Genomic DNA, 13,434 nt, shown 5'->3' on the forward strand with positions numbered 1-13,434 from the left:
GCGAATGTAAATGTAAAGGTCTTTAGAGTTACTTTTCTGTCTTTCTATTCAAACCTTTTAGAAATCTCTTTTATATTTTTTTCAAATCTTGTAAAATTTTTTAAAAGCTCTTGTTCTTTTTTAAATTTCTTTTTTCATATTGAGTTTTACAGTTTAGATTCTTTTCTATCTCACTCTCTTGCTAACATCCATCCAGACCAAATTAAATGCGTCTTCACTCATCAGTCTACAGGAAAGCCCGCACCCAGAAGTAAAGATAATTAAGATATGTTTAATGCAGTTAACAGACAGGTTTGAAAGGAAAAATAACAATGAAACAAAATAATAATAAATCAATATAAAAAAAATTAAATAAAATAATACTCTTAAAACTTTTAATCAACCGGCAGATGCTGCCAGCAGAGTGGCTGATGGTGCCCGCTGCAGCCGAGGCCACTTATTGGCAAACTACTCCGTTCCATCAAATAAATGTGACATTATAAAGGTTTTAATGCAGTTTATTAAGCAATAACATCACAATATTAAGAAGAAAAAAAAAACGACGAGCCACATCGAGCCATCGGAACTGCCACCGGAACGCAGCCACTGCCACGAATTGAGCTCGGCCCTGCTGCAGCCTGCGAGCCTGCGCCCAGGGCAGCAAATCCAGATATCACAGATACAAATACGCATTTGTGCATCTCACACGGCAGAAAAATAATACTCTTAAAACTTTTAATCGACCAAAATGTTTTTCAAAGTTTCATTTCTGGATTACATTGTTTTCAAATTTCAATTTTCAAAGCATGTTCTTTGCTGTAACAATAATAAAATTAAATGCATACAGTAGATAAAAAGCTCCTCCTGTCTGATGATGTGGGAATGCGAGGTGGGCGGCAACTTTTTTGGAGACAGAGGTTAAATCTCCAGTGACCGACAGGTTAGACAATTAACGTTGTTTGCGTTTGTTGTGAATTTCCCTAAAGTCTGTGTTGGATCTTAAGCGAACAGGAACTAAGCTCAGGGAGCCAAATATCCTCTAAACCAGGCATCCCAAAACTCGGTCCTCAAGGCCCCCTGTCCTGCAGGTTTTAGAGGTTTCCTTGCTCAAGAACAGCTGATTTTAATTGAAAGCTGATTAACAGGCTTTTGGTCTACTGCAATCATTATAATCAGCTGTGCTGAAGCAGAGAAACCTCTAAAACCTGCAGGACAGGGGGCCTTGAGGACCGAGTTTGGGGATGCCTGCTCTAAACAGATGTAACAGTGTAATAGAATATGACTAATTCGAGCAGTTGCTCTTGAAGTTCGTAAGAAATTTAAGCCTGAATTGAATATGTTTCACAAGAGAAGGGTTTAATTTAGCCCTTTTTTCTTTTAACATAAAAATGTAGAACATATATTTTGGAGAGTGTTGAATGAAACACTTTAGTAAAATCAATTAAAAGCTTGTTTAAAGAGAATGTTTTTCCGATGCATTTCTAGGAGGAATGTTGTTAAAGTTTACCATAGAATGGTAATGATGTACAGAGATGGGAAGTAACAAAGTACAAATACTTTGTTACTGTACTCAAGTAGATTTTTCTGATATTTTTACTTTACTTTACTACTTATTTTTATGGCAACTTTTTACTTCTACTCCTTACATTTTTACACAAATATCTGTACTTTCTACTCCTTACATTTAAAAAAAATTGGCTCGTTACTTTAGTTTTGAATCATTTCAATGGAGTTACCGTTATTATTTTTCACGTCATCAATACCAAATTCAATCTAATTGGATGGGAATCTACGTTGCATTTGACGCACCACTACAAGATGAATCGACAGATTCGGCGGTATTCATTGGCGGCAAATCATTGCAGCTTGGTGGCGGTGGCGTTAGCATAGTAGCATGGACGATGAGATGATTGAAAATGAACACAACGGAGATCTAGTCCTATTGGAAGACATCCATTTAAAATGTAGGCAACGGCATGAAAAAAGTGGTTTCTACTTTTACTTTTATACTTTAAGTAAATTTACAAGCCTGTACTTTGTTACTTTTACTTGAGTAAAGAAGTTTAATCAGTACTTCCACTTCTACCAGAGTATTTTTTAACACAAGTATCTGTACTTTTACTCAAGTACGTAAAATGAGTACTTTTGCCATCTCTGATGATGTAATAGAATACAGGAAAATCTGCAGCAATTTTTGTATTTTCAGAGACTTTAGAACGAATATTTTTGACTAGAACAGATGCGAAGCGCTTCCTTCTGTTTGTGAAACATTTCATGAAATTCCTGTCCCAAACAACACCCACAAACAGGCTGCAAACCTGTTCTCCCTTGCCCTCTCTTCTATCAGATAGCAGCTGTCCTTTCATGAGAGACATGATGGGAGAGTAGATAAGGAGCTCTTAGGATAAGGAGGACGCCGTTGATTTCTTACCATACAGACAGGCCCTGACATGCTAGGTCTGAGTGACTACCAAAAGGAAAAGATTGTGATGTACAAATGTATCTACTCTAAACTTTTTAAAGTCTAAGCTGAACCTATGAATTGAGCCAACATCTAGTAAACAAATATTAGGTCAACTTTTAATAAAAATAGAGGTTTCTTTCTTTGAAAGGGAGTTTGTTCCCATCAGCTGATTGCTGTATAGGATATTAGTGTTGGATTGGTCATGAAGTTATTGTTCAAATGAACGAAACATTTGTGTAAACGTACTAAATTGAGTCGTTTGTTAACTGAGTCGTTGCACCCAGATATTCATCCACTAAGGGACAAAGAATACTGTACTTATTTCTATTCTTAAATCATCAAAGAATGTTATACATATATAGTTGTTGGGATCTGAAGGTCTGTCCACTTTCTCCACCAGAGGGGGTACTAGATCTCCTGGAGCCGGAGCTGATTCATACCACCTGTCGCTCATCTGCTCATCAGGAGATCTGTATTTAAGGAGGCAGAGGGCTTCTCTCCAGTGCCAGAGTGTTTGCCAGTTACGGTTAGCAAGCCTGAGCCAACCTGCCTGTCTGAATCTCTGACTCCCTGAAAACCTGAACCTGATCTGTTTTCTCCTTTCTGCTTCCCAGGTTGAACCTGCCTGAAACCAGAAACCCTGAAGAGTTTCTCTGTTGGAAATCTGCCTGTCTGATCTCTGAAGAACCCTGGAGAATTATTCCTGTCAAAGACCTGCCTGCCCGCTCTCTGAAGAATCTGGAAGGGAAACTCAAATCTGTGATCTGCAAACACTCAAACCAAGCTCGGCCTCCGCCAAGCCCTCAGCCTGCCGACAGCCTCTGGACCCTCTAGGTTCCCCCCCTCAGCCGCTCAGCTCAAACTCCTGAACAGGTACTGTCCTGCTCACTCACATCCTGCAAATTACCTGGACATCCACTAACCCCTCTGTCCCCCTCTGCAGTGAACCCACTCGTGACCAGTCCTGGATCTGATAAACCCCTGGATCTGTTTATTCTCTGTACAGAATTATTTCAATAAACCTTTAAACTTTTCTCCAGCCTCAGTGTGTTCTGCATGTGGGTTAGGAACCTTAAGCCAAACATGACAATAGTAATACGTTTTCAAAGTTTTCTTGTCTAGCATCATCATCTGACATGCTCAGAGACTCTTTCACTGTAGTCCTGTTTATCTAAATGTGACTGGCTGTGGACAGAGCCGCATATAGAGCTGGTTGACAGTTGCCTTTTGTATCTCTGCTGCTTTTTCTATGTCTCCTTCTGTCTCCTTTAACCAAAGTTGGCCTCGTCAGATGGCCGCTCACACTGAGTCTGGTTCTGCTCAAGGTTACTTCCTGTTAAAAGTGAGTTTTCCTCTCCACTGTCATTACAAGCATGCTTAGTGCGAGGGATTGCCTTCGAGTCCATGAGTCAATGCAATTGGCTGCTTTACCTTAGATGGAAAACTTTGAACAAATATGAGTGTATGATTTGGTTGAATTGTCTCTCCCAAGTGCCTTGAGATGATCAAGTCTTCTAAGGTGATGTATTTTTCTTTAGTTTTTGAAAGCACATTGGACGTCTTCACTAAGCCTACTTCAAATTGGCACATAACTAAATAAAGTGACTGTGCGCTGTCAGGGCCTGTCTGGGTGCTTGTTTCCCTTCCACCAACAGGAGGCGTCTGGTTCGGGTCCGCCTCCTCACACACCTGCTGATGGTTACCTCATTAACGGAGTGCTCTTAAACTGCTGATTGCCACTACCTCGATGCCAGAGTGTTTGCCAGTTTTTGGTACTCTAGCCAAGCTGAGTTTTCTCTGAGTAGGACTGAGTTCTTGTCTCCCTGAGTTTTACCTTTGTTTTTTTGTCTTTTCCTCTCGGCAGGAAGTCATCTTGCAAACTGGACCTTTTCGGACCTCCTCTCCCAGGAGGGATCAACTGAGTCTAAACTGAGCCACGGATGCAAACAGGAGGCTTGGATCCAGTCTCCTTTGAGGACGTTGAAATTACTCTCTGAGCAAGGGAATCATCTTCACTATGACCCGTTCAAGTACAGCAGGAAAACTGAGTGGCAATCAGCGTCTCCGTTCCCCTACATCGTCCGAGTTCTGGGTAAACCCTGTTCCACCCTCCACCGAGTCAGACAAACTCTGGAAAACCCACACACAGATTGGAGTCAAGGACCCTTCACTTTCTCTGGAAACGTGAGTCAACAACCAGATCCTCTGCTTCAAATCAACTAATCAAATTTCCCACTGAGCCTGAACTAATAGTCTGTCTTCCCCTCATCTTCCGGTTCCGGCCAAGCAGAGTTCAGAGGAACTCTGCACCGAGCTTAACATCTTCAATAAATTCCGTCAAACTTTTCATCCGTGAAATTAACTCAAGATAAATTGACATGTTTTAATTCTCTGATTATCAAAACTCAGTTTGTTCTGCAGTGTTTGAAATACAATCAAATAAATAAGGCTGGATTTCTTATCAAACTTAAAGTGCCACTGTGTTATCTAAAATAACAAAATAAATAATCCAGTAAATATTATAATCATCAATATATCCGCAGGTGAGCTGACATGTTGGTTGTGTTGCTGTTAGCATGAACAAAACGTGTTGCACAATGCTTGCACACTGTTCAATATATTCTCATTATCAGTTCCTATGAAATCGTACCAAAAGTTATGCACAGTGTTTCGTCGGTTTTTGACGTTTTTCCTCGAAAAAACATATCAGTGCGCATGCGAAGCCAGCCAGACGAAAAAAGCAGATCAGCGGACGGACGTAAAACTGGGACGGACGAGCTTTCCACAGTGCAATAATTACTTCATGATGTCTCTCACTAGGTTGCTTGCTGCTTTGTATGTTAGCGTTAGGGTTAATAGTATGTTAAATTGTATGTTATTGAATGGTGCGTAAGATGCGCATGCGCACTGATATCTTGTCTTGAGGCAAGACGTAAAAATACGACGGAATACCACGAAAAAAATGTCAAAAACCTACGAAATACTGTGCATAACTTTTCGTACGATTTTCACTGTTGCACTTTTATCCACAACTTTCTTTCCGCCGTCATCGTACTGTAGATCACTCTAAATGCAAAGTGGTCCCATACAGCAGACCTATAAAGTGCTGCTGGCGCGTCTTCCAACTCCTGTTCTTTCCCACTCGCCATACCCACACAATTCTCCACAACTGATTTTTTTCTGCTACACCCGGCTAGGCTGCTTCGCTTCTTCTTCTTGTTTACTACTGGTGGTTGACTTTGGTTACAGTACCGCCACCTTCTGCACTGGAGTGTACAAGCTTCGCCTATGAGAAAAAGGAGCAGCGCATGAACCGAACGCAACACACGAACCGAACTGAGACAGTGGAACCAAATGATTCGGACGGTTTTCATAAAGTGTTCCATCCCTAGTCTGTGTTATTTTACTGTGCGTGTTTGTCACATACATTTAAGCACTTAGGAAGGGTTTTAATGATTATTGTTAACAGTAGTGTTTTACAGCTGTCTGTTTGTATCTTTATCAGCCATGTTAATGTCAGATTTGAGCCATGGGGTCATTGAGTCTAAGCCTGCAAGTTTACATGATTGGAGGCAGCAGAGGATGTCAGATGCTCTGAGGTGCAAACTGTGTAGGAACGTGGTGGATAGGTGTGGGAGCGAAAACCAGGAGCCCCTGGAAAAACAGTGGCTCATTGTCAAAGCAGTTGGGGATTGGGGGCTGGGCTCCCCCTGACTGCTAGCTGTAACCCTATCCCAGAGATAACCACCACACCATGAGCCCTCAGTGTACCCCTGCTTGGCCACTGAGGCCCCCCTTTGATCCAAGGTCACTGAGGAAGGGGCTTCACTTTCACACTAACGTGGGGCTGTCTGAGGGTCCCATGCAGCTCTGCTAAAGTCGATAACTGGCTCACACATTTGCACCATATTAGTTTTAGAGACTTGCCACCTCGGGGAATCTGCCCCTGTGTTGACATTATTTCTAAAAACTGAGCCAAAATGTTATGATGATGAAAAGATTTATATTTAATTGGGTTTTTAGGTGACATACTAGCACATAACTCTGTAGTAGGAGGGGGGGAAAAGTATTTTATATATTAAAGAAACAAAAAAGTGTGGTAACATTTCCCTTTAGCCCTAAAGAGTGATGAAACCAGCCTATGGTCCTAATTACAGCTGCAAGCTGTTAAAGTTTTGGTCTCTGACCAGAGCAAGTTTGCTGTGTCCACTTTAAGGCTGGTACAGTAGCAAACTATGCAGGTCCATCTGGCTTTCTCGTATCTTTCCCTTCTTTCAGGCTAGGATTAAAAGTAATAATTGTGACTTATCCTGTCTAACGATTAGTTGATGTGAGCTTTAAAGGCATAAAGGGACCTTATTTCACAAAATTTTAATTAATACTCCAGTAACTAACTGGTTTTATAAAAGTTACGGCATTTTGCTTGTCTAGTGTTTCTGTTGCCTTTATTTAAGGTTTAGTTTTTGCAAATGTTGCCAGTCAATTTGATTAAATGACCAGGATTATGTTACTGTGCATGCTTATATTGGTCAACAGGCCGAAGCGATGGGGGCGCTAAAATGGTCAGTTAGGTTCTTGAAAACTGCAATTAAAATTAAAAACAGGTGCAAGAAATGGTTTGATTCCAAGAGGGATTAAATTTAAGTTGTGCTTTGAACGCAGTCTTAGCATTTGAGTACTCTAAAGGTGGAACTAAAGCTCAGGAAGCTTTCAGATGTCAGTGTCACACGTGAGTACATGTCCTCGCGAAAAGCGCTACTGGTGTTAGCAATGCTTTTAAACTATGTTCTCTGTCAGTTTTCCATGAGGCTTCACAGCAAAGTGGGGAGTTATTTAGTAGCTGCATCAATGGCCACCATCTGGCTTTCTGGTAGTTCAGCTGTACTTCCTGTAGATGGCGCCACGTTTGTTATTGTCAGCTCCTCTCGCCCAGTTCTGGGGTTCTATTTAGGGTCAAAACGGACTATCAGAACTGTAACGGGAGGAAATAATAGCTCTATTTTATACTGATCAGCTGGACTTTTGTTAGGATCAGAACAGTAGAACCCAGTATTCGAGGCAGACAGACAGATTTCTCAAAACGTTTATTGTCAAGGTGTCGAGGATGTGCTCGGTATTTAGAGCCAAGAGATCAGAGGTACGAGGAGGTACCGAAGGTAAACCCAGAACGTGTTTGGGAAACAAGTTCCACGTTCGGTAAACAGGCAGAAATCCAGCAGGAGTCCAAAGACAGGTTAGACAAACAGATTAGAAAAGGGACATGCAGGCTAAGAGGTCCAGAGGCAGAACGGGTCAGGATTAGGCAATCAGAACAAAAATCTGACACTGATTACTGGTTTGAAGGCTGGTTAAATACAGGCTGGAACAGGTGGATCAGAACAACGGTACTGAGAACTAGGCAGAGATAAGCGCCAAGATCATGACGGTTTTTTGTTTTTTTGGTACAGCCATATAAAGTGACTATGTACCTTTAAATCTTTGCAGCTTGTACAGAGTTATCATTAGCACTAAACAGCTGCTGCTCTTATCTTTGCACTTCTTGCCCTGCCTCTCATATTTAGATTTATAGTTGCACTTTTTTCCATTTTCAGATAAGTGATTTAGAAGGCTTCTGGGAGATTACCAAGGCTTTTACAAAACACTCTGCTTTAACCTTCTCCCCATCTTTCTCCCCGACCTCCCTGCTGTGCTCTTTAATGCTAGTTGTTAACTAATGTTTTGAGTAGGGCCAGGACTTTAACACATTCATTTCCAATAATTAAATATCTGGATTTTAGATGAAAAATAAACACAATGCATTGCTTTTCTTTTTAGGTCCCAAGAGGGAACCTTTGCATTCGCTGCTTCTTGCTCCCCCATAAATCTAAAAATGAAGCAGCATCAAGATTATAACTTTTAACCAATTTAAAGAGTAATCTAATTATGTAAAAACATTTCAGACTTGTTTTGCTATGCTCATATCTTTACTAATTTTATAATTTAGATGAAAAAAATTTTTTAATTGAAAAGGTTGTTTATTATGCTTTTAATTAATTTTTTGTTACTATAAATGAATGATTATTACGGTGGCCGACAGGTGCAAATGCGCAGCAAAAGAGAAACATGCAAACAAAAAAAAAGACACGCTCACAAATTAAATGCGGCAAACAAAAAGCAAATAAAATGCAGCAAACAAAAAAGAAGACACCCCCGAATGAAATGCAGCAAACAAAAAGAGAGACGCAAACAAAAAAGAAGACACCCCCGAATGAAATGCAGCAAACAAAAAAGAAAACACCCCCGAATGAAATGCAGCAAACAAAAAGTGTTGAAAACGGAAGTGCTCCAGACCACTAGGGGGAGTCAAAGAAAATAGTATTCATTTCTATGGGACCAGTTGCAAGATTCAGAGAAAGATATTTGAAAGAAAGTAAAGGTACGTATTACTATATTTCTTTTTAGATACGCCGTCTTTTATAATATTATAGAATAACAGAATAATTTATGGGTAGCGTGATAGACTTTGTGTCAGTCATACCGTTCTGGGCTCGGTCTCGTAGATGCTTGCCCGAGTTAGCAAAGCAATTATGCTAATGCTAATCATAATCAGATAGATAGATAGATAGATAGATAGATAGATAGATAGATAGATAGATAGATAGATAGATAGATAGATAGATAGATAGATAGATAGATAGTGAATTCGATTTATCACCTATCTGTCACAAGAGGACCTATGTGCAGACTATACCAGTTAGTGCGCATGCGCGAAAGCAGCGTGCTGCAGTTACACCGCTCCTGTTACGCTTTTAACTTTCGTATTTTTACGAAAGTTAGGTGTGAGGTAGATGATACATCACATCTGGTTTACCAGATGGACAGCAAGATTGTTTAACAGGTCTTATGGTATGTTTATGCCACCTGTTCTTGCATTCAACAAGATCTCTCTGTAGCATATCCATGAAGACAAACCGCACAAGGCATGTGTGCTCATGACTTCCATTGAAGAGATGTCTTTCCTTCAAATCGTTCATGAGATCAATCCAGAACTGAGATCTACAATAAACCAAAATTATAAGATAATTATATCAGCAGAAAGTAATAGGACTAGTTTCTATGTCATGAAAATAGTTAAATATATGTTGACCTACAAAGTTAACTATAAAGTAAGCAGACATCAACTGTTATACTTTAAATGTTGAGCTTCTGATTCATCCATATCAAATGTTAAACTATAAAATTAAGTTGTATATAGCACAAAAACATAATGGTCATTAAGAGATATGCAAGTACTTCATTTCTTCTGACAAAGTAGAGGTAATCGAGTAAAATGTTGCATTAAAAATTTGAAATATTTGCTTATCCAAGAAGACTACTAAATTTATTCACCTTTTCAAGGTCTACTACTTGGTATTTATACAAAAATTACAATAAACTGTTGACAAACTCACCTTTGTTTTCTGAAATATGACCACCAGCTTTCGATGCGTTGGTTGGCTGTTGAGGAGCCATACATATGGCTGGCAACGCTCAAGCTTTTCACAAGTGGTGGAGAAAAAAAAAAAATGTAACTTAGTGAATTTCCAAAAAAAGTATTCACTAATCTACTTTTTCAAGTAGTAATAAGTAATCGATTAAAGTTAATTTTTACAAGTAACTATGCCATCACTGCTTACCAGTGTCTTGAGCTTGTGCCAAGATCTGCACATTCTTCCCACATGAAAAACAGAAAACTTGAATTTTTCCTAGATTTTGTCCACAGAAACAGCAAAACATGGCCACCTAAAAAAGGTAAATCAGAATCAGAAATACTTTAATAATCCCAGAGGGAAATTACTTTTGTTACACGCTCCAGTTACAGTTTTACATGATATATACACACATCCAACTGTACAATATAATAAAGATTTAAAAAAATAAGAATAAAAAGAGATAAAATATATATACACATATAGCTCTTCTGTATATATATCTGTACGTATATCTATGCATATGTAAAAACTAAATCCAAATAAAGTGAAAAGTCCAATTAAAGTGATAAATCCAAGTAAAGTGATAATGTTGTTTTCCTCCTCTGCAACCACGGCGTGTTTTCCTCCAGAGTTCGGGTGGTATTCCAGCTGTCTGGCTAAAACGCCGGCCGGCATTAGAGCGATCAGCTGTTCTCTGGAGTAAACAAAGGCAGCGTGTCCCGGTGGGAGCATGATAAAAACAGCACAAAAAAGCACAGAACCTCCCCGAAAAATACCTCATTATAGAGGATAATACTTCACAGAGTCACTGTGAAAAAATAAGAGCAATCAAAAAAAGATAAAAATACGAAAGTTAAAAGCGTAAATCGAATTCACTATCTATCTATCTATCTATCTATCTATCTATCTATCTATCTATCTATCTATCTATCTATCTATCTATCTATCTATCTATCTATCTATCTATCTAACGGTATGACTGACACAAAGTCTATCACGCTACCCATAAATTAATAATATTAATTATTAATATTAATATTAATAATTAATATTATAAAAGACGGCGTATCTAAAAAGAAATATAGTAATACGTACCTTTACTTTCTTTCAAATATCTTTCTCTGAATCTTGCATCTGGTCCCATAGAAATGAATACTATTTTCTTTGACTCCCCCTAGTGGTCTGGAGCACTTCCGTTTTCAACACTTTTTGTTTGCTGCATTTCATTCGGGGGTGTTTTCTTTTTTGTTTGCTGCATTTCATTCGGGGGTGTCTTCTTTTTTGTTTGCGTCTCTCTTTTTGTTTGCTGCATTTCATTCGGGGGTGTCTTCTTTTTTGTTTGCTGCATTTCATTCGGGGGTGTTTTCTTTTTTGTTTGCTGCATTTCATTCGGGGGTGTCTTCTTTTTTGTTTGCGTCTCTCTTTTTGTTTGCTGCATTTCATTCGGGGGTGTCTTCTTTTTTGTTTGCTGCATTTTATTTTCTTTTTGTTTGCCGCATTTAATTTGTGAGCGTGTCTTTTTTTTTGTTTGCATGTTTTCTCTTTTGCTGCGCATTTGCCCCTGTCGGCCACCGTAGATTATATTCTGAATATATTATTTATTAATTAATACAACCATATATATAATAATTAATTCACTGATTCTTGAGAGTCGGGACAAAACATGTCCCACATAAAAAATTCTAATTTATAGCAAAAAAATAAATAAAGTCATCATGATTTACATACTTACAAAGTTAAATCTAAAGAATTTTATATACCTATCGGATTTTTAGAATAAACTTTTTTATCTTTTTGGGGAAAATTTGTTTAAATATGTTTTCTTTGGTTAGGATGTCCATGTTATTTTACTTGTCCTCAGCAATAGGTCACAATATTAACCATCCCAAAAAACTTAAAAATGCTCTAAAATTGTGAAAACAGAAATATCAAATAAAAAATAAGGGGTATAAATATAAAAAACAACACATGAAGTCAACATTAAACTGTATTTTCCATAAAAATCTGCCTATTAAAGTTGTGTCCTCAGTTTCTGTCAACTCCGTCAGATTTTTTCATAAAGCTCTTTAAATCAGGCAATAGCAAGGTCAGCTATATCTCTGAGGACCCCTTTTTATCTCCCTGTCTGTGGTGAATGCAACACTACCACACATGATCTGGTATGTTTTAATTTTTTTTATATTTGAGACAAAGAATGTCAATATTCCTATGGTCACAGCTGCACATTGTCAATACTGTCTTTCAGTTGAGATACTTTTTTTTAAACCATAGTGGATTGAATTTAAGCATTTTAGTGAGGTTATTGAAACAGCTAGCAACTGAGGAAAAAGTATCTAGCTGCAGTGTACAATACATGTTTTGGAGGGAAAATACATGCCCTTACGTCAACTCCGTCAGACGTCAACTCCGTCAGGTTCTATGTCTGATGGAGTTGACCTGTAAGCTGACGGAGTTGACAAAACCACCAATGACCTCTTAATGTGCAAATATAATATTATTTGTGAATATAGTGAAAGGCCAAAATGGCGGCGCCCCTGGCGGCAGCGGCTGGCATACAGCTCCGACCAACTTGCGGAGATTTTCATAAAAATATACCGCCAAACCCGCTGCAAACTGCTTATCTACCTAGCAGATCATCACTGGACCGCCAGCGCCTGCTGGAGTTACGATCATGCAGTGTATTTGGACTTGTAACCACCACTACGCTCGACTGTTTACGTGACTCCGGAGTGCTCCGGGATCAAGCCCCGGAGGCCTGCGATGCAGCGGACCCGTCGAGCGGCTCACGCTGGAGGAGAGCCAAGCGAAAGCGGTGCAGCCGGCCGAGGAAACGCGGCTGTCGCGGAGGTTTAGCAGCCAAGCTAAAGGCTAACCCCCACAGACCATCGCTTCCATCCATCCTGCTCTCCAACGTACGTTCACTGGATAACAAAACTGACCATCTTCAACTCGAGCTCTCAGCAAAGAGGGAGTTTAGGGACTGTTGCGCTCTCATTCTGACAGAGACGTGGCTCACATCATCAACCCCGGACAACGCCATTAGCCTGGAGGGGCTAGCTACTTTCCGCGCCGACAGAAACAAAGAACTCAGCGGTAAGAGCCGAGGAGGCGGACTCTGTGTTTACATCAATAACAACTGGTGTAAAAATGCTAGAATAGTCTCAAGTTTTTGCTCTCCGGACATAGAGCTTCTGACTGTTAGCTGCAGACCCTTTTACCTGCCCAGAGAGTTCACTGTTGTTACCATCACAGCGGTGTATGTCCCCCCCAGCGCTGATACAAAGGAGGCCATGAGTGTTCTCTATCGGACTGTCTCTGAGCTGCAATCTACACACACAGAGGGCGTTTTCATCATTGCTGGAGATTTTAATCAGGCGAATATGAAAACTGTTCTCCCTCATTTTTATCAACACGTGGATTTTGCTACTCGTGGAGAGAACACTCTGGACTTAGTTTATACAAACATAAAAGACGCATTCAGAGCAGCCCCCCGCCCCCACATCGGCTCCTCAGACCACCTTTCTGTGATGCTAATTCCTG

General features: G+C 39.7%; 1 long non-coding RNA gene across 1 annotated transcript; it reads right to left on the minus strand.

The window, feature by feature from the left end:
• Positions 1 to 9,413: 9,413 nt before the first annotated feature.
• Positions 9,414 to 11,160, minus strand: LOC119793569. The gene is made up of 4 exons (XR_005282113.1): positions 10,990 to 11,160; positions 10,099 to 10,204; positions 9,874 to 9,957; positions 9,414 to 9,478 (listed from the first exon to the last, which is right to left on the minus strand). It is a non-coding gene; the product is annotated as an uncharacterized LOC119793569 (long non-coding RNA).
• Between the last annotated feature and the right edge of the window lie 2,274 nt (positions 11,161 to 13,434).

This window comes from Cyprinodon tularosa, unplaced genomic scaffold (assembly GCF_016077235.1).
Source record: "Cyprinodon tularosa strain WSP-4 unplaced genomic scaffold, ASM1607723v1 ctg456, whole genome shotgun sequence".
NCBI lineage: Eukaryota > Metazoa > Chordata > Actinopteri > Cyprinodontiformes > Cyprinodontidae > Cyprinodon > Cyprinodon tularosa.